At 33.8% G+C, this 8,601-nt stretch overlaps 1 long non-coding RNA gene and 1 pseudogene across 1 annotated transcript; one reads left to right on the top strand and one right to left on the bottom strand.

Moving 5' to 3' along the window:
* The first annotated feature begins 813 nt into the window (after positions 1 to 813).
* Positions 814 to 5,680, top strand: LOC141617781 (ferritin-4, chloroplastic-like; annotated as a pseudogene).
* LOC141617782 (uncharacterized) lies at positions 4,931 to 6,802 on the bottom strand. Its single transcript, XR_012531208.1, has 3 exons — positions 6,675 to 6,802; positions 5,974 to 6,000; positions 4,931 to 5,738 (listed from the first exon to the last, which is right to left on the bottom strand). It is a non-coding gene; the product is annotated as an uncharacterized LOC141617782 (long non-coding RNA).
* Positions 6,803 to 8,601: the final 1,799 nt, after the last annotated feature.

Here is an 8,601-nt window from a genome sequence, read left to right on the forward strand (position 1 = left end):
GTATATGAAAATTTGTAAAATTGGATAACAATACCATATCGAACGTATGGTACATATATAGAAAATCCGAAACGTTATACAATTTCAATTATCCATATACGAATATCCGTATATACGACACAATTTATAGAATAAACTGTATCGGATATGTATCAGCGCAATTTGAAATGGGATATGCGGTTTCCGACACGGATCCTTTTTGAAGGGAAATATTAAAAAAATCATAAAACCACGAAACATCTAATACAATATATCACTCATTGATCCAGGATAGGATATTCATTCAGAGGTTAGATATACGGTTTTGAAAACTGTATTGGATATTTACGTCTAAGACTTAAGCTTAAGACGGGTCAAGTATCACAACAACAACAACATTACCCCAGTGCCTCAATAGCCTCAATGGCTCGTGCAAATTGCGGGGTAGGGGGGTCGGATGTACGCAACCTTACCCTTGCGTTAGCAACACAAAGAGGCTGTTTCCGGATGACCCAAGATGAAAATTGCGTCGAGAACATAAGATAAAAATATAATGCATTGAGATTGCCATGGTATTTATCTTATCTATACAAGTGATGTTTAATTTGATTCATTTTATTCTTAAGACAGATATATCCGCTCGAAAACATTTAACTTAAAATTTGTGCTGCGTAAAATGATGCATTGATAGATGAAAATATTAGTAGGCCCAATATAATGCTCCACATGTGTACATGAAAAACAAGGGCATAATAGGCAAGTAGGCAACAACTCCTGTGTCCCCGTGTGTTTCCTCTGTGAATTTATGCCTGCCCTATATATATATCCCCTGCTTTCCTCTCATCTCCTCACCATTTCCACTTTTCCCATTATTATTTTACCCCTCAAACAAACTAAGAAATGATGATGTTAGGAGCTCCACTCTTCAGCACCATACCCACCCCGGTCAGCTCGAACCGTCCTGGGTTCGGCATTGGAGTGAGGAGGAGAAAGGTGAAGAGTAATGGGTTGGCACTTGGCAGTAGTGGCTGCGGTTCAAAATGGTGGACCGGTGACGGGGATTGTGTTTCAGCCGTTTGAGGAGGTTAAGACTAATAATTTGACAACGCCCATTCTTCAACAGCTTTCACTCGCTCGTCAAAATTTTGTTGATGATAGTGAATCTGCTATTAATGAGCAAATCAAGTACGGACTATTTTTCTCTCTCTTTTATGAGACTTACTAAGTTCACTAATGTTGACTTTTTTTTAAAGGTGACTATGTTACTTAACATTTTGAAATCGAGTCTTTGATTTCGACTTATGATGAGATAAACTAAAATCAGTCTCTAAATTGACCAACTTGTTATTTAAAATAGTAAACTACGGAGTAGTAATAGTTCATTCCGCGTTTGTTACCTAAGACGCTCGTAGACGGAAGAGGATCATCTTTCGTCTACGAACGATGTCTTACGTAATTTCATTTCAGTCAAATTACAACCATTTGATCGATCGATCTAGAATTAAATCTGGACCACTTAGAAGGTAATGAACCTCCCGCTTTTCCTAGAAGAAAATTTATTGCTCCTCGTAGACACTACGTGGTGTCCTTTCGTAAATGTCATATTGATAAACGATAAACCCGTCCGTTGGTTTAGTTGTGCATGGATGATGTAGGAGGTTTGCTGACAATAATGTTACAAATGGCTACAAAGAATATACTCATCCGTACCATACAAATCGAATAAATTTAGTGTTAATTAATTCTTCCATTCAGCTAATTTTGTACAGTATGTCCGATTAAAATAAACCTCGCAAAAAAAATAAAAGATACTTCTTATAATTAATTGAACAAGACGGAGTAGAGACTAATATGGAGGGAGGTGACTAAAACATACTCCTAATATGGATTTAAAAAGAGGGTGCTAACCATAAGATAAGGACGTAAATTTTCACACTTTTTTCTGTTAAAGATCTCAACTTTTATTTAATACGGTTAAGGACCTCATACTTCACTTCCGTCACTCTTGACGTTAACTTCACATTGTTATGCAAGAGAGAAATAGACTATGAAAAGAATTTTCATTGTTTATTTGTTTCTCCTTCACTATGTATTAGCACAAAATCTCCCGTTTTCTCTCACAAAACACCAATTGAGAGGTGAGTGGGAAGCATATGGGGGGTGCCCCACCTTGTCCTCTCTCCCTTTTTGTGAGAGGTCTTCCGCTTGTGACGGGATTAGCCCGTCACAAGCAAGACGCTTTGATATATTAGTTATTCTTTTATTTATTTTCTTTACTTTTTTTTTTTTTTTTTTTTTTTTTATTCTCACTCATTTCAACTAGGGCTGAGCAAAAAATCCGATTATCCAAACTGATCCGATATCCAATCCGAATCCGATCCGAATTTTTGGATATCCGATCCGAAAATTAAGTTTGGTTTGGATATCTGATCCGAAATCTTTGGTTTTGGTTTGGATATGGATATTAGAATTAAAATATTTGGATATTCGATCTGATCCGAAACTATATTTTTCTAGTATAATTCGAGAAAATAAAATTTTACTCCCTCTGTCCCGGTCATTTGTTGTCCTTTTCCATTTTGGGGTGTTTCGGTCATTTGTTGTCCTTTCTATTTTAAGAATGAACTTGATGAGTAATTTGATCATTCTCATTCAATTTGTTCCACTTGTCATTTAGTTATTGGCCTATTCCTCTTTCCTTGGTCTTTGTGCCAAAACGAAAGGACAACAATTGACCGGGACAGAGGGGTATTTGATACAACAACTTAATTAATGTTTAAAATATTAGAGAAATAACTAAGGCCCTGTTCTTTTGGACTGGAACTTATAGGATCTCAATCGAATCGAACTTATAAGATCGAATCGAATCGAATCGAACTTATAGGATCTCGAATCAACTTATAGAGTCTGAACTTAACTGAACTTATAGGATCTGAACTTAACTGAACTTATAGGATCTGAACTTAACTGAACTTATAGGATCTGAACTAAACTTATAAGATCTGAATTGAACTGAACTGAACTTATAGGATCTGAACTGAACTTAAATTAAGTGACGTATAGGATCTGAACTGAACTTATAGGATCTGAACTAAACTGAACTGAACTTATAGGATCTGAACTGAACTTATAGGATCTCGAATCGAATCGAACTTATAGGATCTCGAATCGAACTTATAGGATCTCGAATCGAACTTATAGGATCGATCTCGAATGAATCGAACTTATGGGATCTGAAGTGAACTTAAATTAAGTGACTTTAAGTCCAAAAGAACAGGGCCTAAGTGGTACTTAAATTTTATGTCGAGAACATTGGAGTAAGAATATTAAAGAAAATCATCATGTAAGACTGAATATAATCGTGTTTCAAACTTAATTTTAAAGTAAATTCAAAAGTTTGGATATTTGATCCGAAACTATATTGATCCTATTTTTAGATGATGAGTTGACTCATATTCTGTATAAAACCAAAACTAGAAATCGTTGTTATTACTTTCATAACCAAAAAAAATTGGAAAAAATATATAAATTGAAACTCATTAGCTTTATTTATGCTATAAAAATACTTTCATTAAAATATATTTCAATTCATTACTAAATTCTCTTAACTAATTTTCAACTCTAACTTGTATTTATCAAAGCAAAATACAATTATGAGAAATGTAAACAATTACAAGGTACCAATATTATATAAGTAATTTTATAAAAATAATAAATTTTAAGTTGCGCGCATATAATGTACGGGGTCTAAACTAGTGATGTTTTAAGTGAATGTCAATAGGTATGGATTGCATCAATATTGTTTAGAACTGAGACGATCTCACATCTTGATCGAGACAGTTCTATTATGTGAAAAGATAATTCATTTATTAACATTAAATGAATAATTTTATTTTATAAAAATGGATGGTTTTATTCTGTAAAACCGTCTTGTTTTATAATTTGTGTAGTTAGAAAAGTGGGTGAGATAAGTTTGTTAATTTGTTATAGAGTAGAGAGTAGTTTAGTGCGATTAGGTAATACAGTAGGAAAATGGAGGCTTAAACTTCCCTCCATCCTCATTATTGTTCTATGTTGGGTTGTTTTACGATCTACCAAGTCCTTACGACCTTATAACTCTAAGAGTTAAATCTTGAATCGCTGGTTCAACTAAGAGTTATGAGTTATGTACTTAGTAATATTCATGCCATTCTATTCAACACTAACGGGTTTTGATTGGTGTAATTGAAATTTCAGTGTGGAGTACAGTGTATCCTATGTGTACCATGCTATGTTTGCATACTTTGACAGGGACAATATTGGTCTCAAAGGCTTTGCCAAGTAAGTACACATTATTGTAGCATCAAGTTAGTTTCTAAATCTGAAGATCGGTATCGCATTCAATTCATTTATCATTGTAACATGCTCTCATCTTTGACATTGTTTAGATTTTTCAAGAACTCTAGTTTGGAAGAAAGGAACCATGCTGATAGGCTGATGATATATCAGGTAATAGCCATGCTGACCGCTCTACTCTGACAGACTTGCTTGAGCTCGCTGTTACTATCAGTGTTTATCTTCTTAATGTATGTTTGCTAGAACAAGAGAGGAGGAAAGGTTAAATTGCACTCCATTTTGATGCCATCGTCCGAGTTTGACCATCCTCAAAAAGGAGCTGCATTACATGGTACTATACCACCTCTTATTCTCATTCTTCTCTTCCCAAAATTCTGACTCACTGTAAGAGACCGTCTCACACTGTATATAAACTTTTGCTGGAATCTTGTTGCAGCAATGGAGCTCACATTGTCGTTGGAGAAGCTTGTGCATGAGAAACTTCTGTACTTGCACAGTGTAAGTTATACACCCTGTCTAATCTAAACAACAACAAACCCTTGATTCCAAAAGAGTGTTCTCGGGTTGGGTATCGTCAAGCCGTGCCCGTGAACAATAAAAGGAAAAAAGCAACACGAAAAAAACAATGATCCATCATTTATATTTTGCTACCGATTATGTATATTACAGGTTGCACAGAAAAACAATGATCATCAGCTACAAGGTTTTATAGCAGGCGAATTCCTGACGGAGCAGGTAATCTTAATGAAGTTACCTTGTATGCAAATGGCAAACTGCTAGTACTATTGTGGCTGATGAATCAATCCTGGTTTCCCATTTCCATAGGTTACGTCGATCAAGATGATTTCTGAATATGTCAGTCAATTGAGAATGATTGGCAAAGGATATGGTATAAGTTACACTCTTACTAAGTGACTTAGCTTCCTCTGTGCTGTTGAGTGCATTAGCGCAGTATCCTCTCGAGTCTCAAATGCTGTTAACTTGTTGTAATGTGGGTTCTAAAATCGGATAAATTTACTTTCAGGGGTATGGCACTTTGATCAAATGCTCCAAAGCAAGGGGAGTGGATGGGACTGAACTCAAGTGGAATTTTCTTCGCAGCTGTATGAATGAATTGAATGAAGTTTGTTTCTGAATAAGTTCACCTTTAGCTTGGAGTTATTGGGGTGAAAGTACTGTAAAACTTTGAATTGTAGAATCATGTTCGGCATATTGTTGTTGTTGTTGTTGTTGTTGTTGTTGTTGTTATCATCATCTAGACTTGAAGCAGAGTATCGAGTAGCGAGGTCTCTTGCAATTAACATTTCTAGGAACATCTCTAGTACAGGTTGAATGAATCATTTTCCACATAATTTCTACGTCACCATATCCTGCGCACAACTCCTTGTCTTTGTATAGGCTTATCAGCTCCTTTTTCTTAGTAGCTGTGTGACACAAGTTATGACAGGAAGACATCTTAATTTTCTTATAATTTAATAACATGTGCAATAAACAAATTCTATGCTATAGAACCACCGGAAACAGTGACGGAGCAAGGGGGCTAGCCCTTTCTCCATTTTGTAAAACCATACTCTTTCTACCAGAACCTTACTTTCTCACTTCGGTACCGGCAAACAATCAAACAATATTTAATTAAAGATTATATATATGAACTTGTACCTTGCTTGACTCCAGAAGTAGAATATCCTACATAGTTTAACAAGGGAAAAACATAAGTTTTTCATTTCATTTCCATGCCTTTAATTATACAAATCAATCAAACAATATTTACAAAGAAATATATATAAACTTGTACCTTGCTTGGCTCCAGAAGTAGTTTCCTTCAATTGTAATAAAATGGATTACTTCATACTTCGTCTATTCATTTCTTTTCCATACGTTTGTTCAAATTACATGAGTTTTTTTAACTAACGTATGGAAATGAAAAGGATGAAGTCACATGAACGAACCTAGAATTAAAATTTTGGGTAGCAAATTTTCCTCATGTTGCTTAATACTTATGTTAAGATTTATATATAAGAATTTTGGGTAGTAAAAATCGATAATCTTAACCATTTTTCGAAAATTTGGGGTAGCGAGTGCTACCTTTTGCTACTAGCTGGATGAAGAGCGTATTAATGGTCATAAAAAGAAATTAAAACCAATCGTTGGTTGGCGCAGTGGTAGCATGGGGCTGCGCTTGGTAGGGAGGTCTGCGGATCGATCCCCCACAACTGCGATTAGGAGAGGTTTAAATACCGTAATCCTTGGACACGCCCCGAAATCCGGATTAGTCGGCCCAATGTGGTTCGGATTACCGGATGATTTAGACCAAAAAAAAAAAAAAAAAAGAAATTAAAGATGGTAAAAAGAAAGGGTACCTTTAGCCTTAAGCCATAATCTAGATGGTAGCTTAGTGAAGATGGTTGTAGTTGGGAAGAGAAGGGATGACGAGGTTTTGAAGCAAAGGTATTCCCTTAGTCTCTCCATTTAGTTTTTTAAGTTAGCTACATACACTTATGCTTTCTTCACTCCTTATATATTTATTATGTTTAGTCTAAAAAGTCAAATGATTTTCTTGTAGTTGAAAAAGGTATTATCATAAAATAATAATAAATAATTCATAATCACTACCATTAAGAAACTATGTGGGCTATAGTTGAAAACAACACATGTAAGGACAGTTGAGCCTTCCCACACTTATGAATTAGAGTAATTCTACCGTCTTCCCGGAGAACGATACTCTTCACGCACAAGTCATTATAATATTCTACTTGGGTGGATTGTGTTTGTGTGTGAGAAGTACCGTCCTCAGAGAACGGTAGAATCTATATATATATATATAAAAGAGAGTTTTTTCGAGCGATCTGAGAGCGTCCACATCATCAAAAATCAATTTAGGAAAGTATAATTGTTGATGTAAAAAATAAAGTGGAAAATCTTTTAATTGTTATAATATGTATATTTCCTAAATTATATTCAAGTGATATTTCCAATTTTTATATCAAACTTTTACATTTCATTTGTCAAAAAAATATCGTTAAAAAAATTATGAAAATAATGTAATTAGCTTTGTGGTAAAAAATGGTATCATTAGAGTATAAATTTCATATTATTTGCACATATTAAAGATGGTGTATTTCTTAATATGAAAAATTGTGTACTTTTTAGTATGTTTTGTCCCACATTGGAAAATAAGTAGGTGTGGTGAACGTACTACATATAAATAGTAGAATTGTCCCACATCGAAAGATCAGTATAAGGTGGGTGATTCTATAATTATAAATAGGAAGCATACTTGGAACTTAGGCATCAACCCAAAATCTTTTGAGTCTCTTAAGTATTGTCTTGGAGAGCTCTTAAAAGTTTATATCATTATATTTTCTACCTATAGATTTTATATATCCCACATTGAAAAATAATGTAGGTGTGGTAAATATACTACGTTTAAATAATATAATTAGAATTGTGTTAAAAAAAAGTCTATCATTAGAGTATAGGTTCATATCATTTGCACATATTTTAATTATGATAAAAAATAAAATAAAAAACAAACGTATGGATATTAATAGATAATATAGTATTTGCTTATTATTAAATCGGGTTGGATGTCGAATTAGGTTCAAAAAATATGGTGTACTTTTAAATATGTTATTCGTCTCACATTGAAAAATAATGTAGGTGTGATAAATATATACTACGTATAAATAGTTGAATTGTCCCACATCATAAGATTATCATAAGGTGGGGTGATCCCATGATTATAAATAGGATTTATCCTTGGAACTTAGGTATCACCCCAAATATATTAAATCTCTCAAAATATACTTATTATATAAGAGACTTTAAACATAATCTTGAATTAAATGTTAAATTTTTAAAGTGGCGTTATGAAAAAAGTAAACACAAGGGTATTATATGTACAAACTTAAAATTAGGGATATTATGTGTAATCTAACAAAATTCGAGGGTACCATGAAAAATTTCCGTTATAATATTGACCATTCTATCGATCTTTCTCCCACCTAAAAAAATGTTAGTTTATTAAATAAAATATGGATTTAAGAATTAAATGATGAAGTGTTTGTGTAATAGATAACAAAAGAAAAATGCGTCAAAAGTCATCGTAGTAATGACGTTATGACGGAAGTTGTCAAATGGTATTCTGGGAAAGAAAAAGGTGAACACAGGGGTACCATTTGTAGAAACTTAAAATTAGGAGTACCATGTGTAATCTATAAAAGTTCAAGGTTACCATGAGAAATTTCCAAATTTTTTTTTTTTGGGTAACTAGGGAACCCGCAGCCG

This window comes from Silene latifolia, chromosome X (genome assembly GCF_048544455.1).
Source record: "Silene latifolia isolate original U9 population chromosome X, ASM4854445v1, whole genome shotgun sequence".
Taxonomy (NCBI): domain Eukaryota; kingdom Viridiplantae; phylum Streptophyta; class Magnoliopsida; order Caryophyllales; family Caryophyllaceae; genus Silene; species Silene latifolia.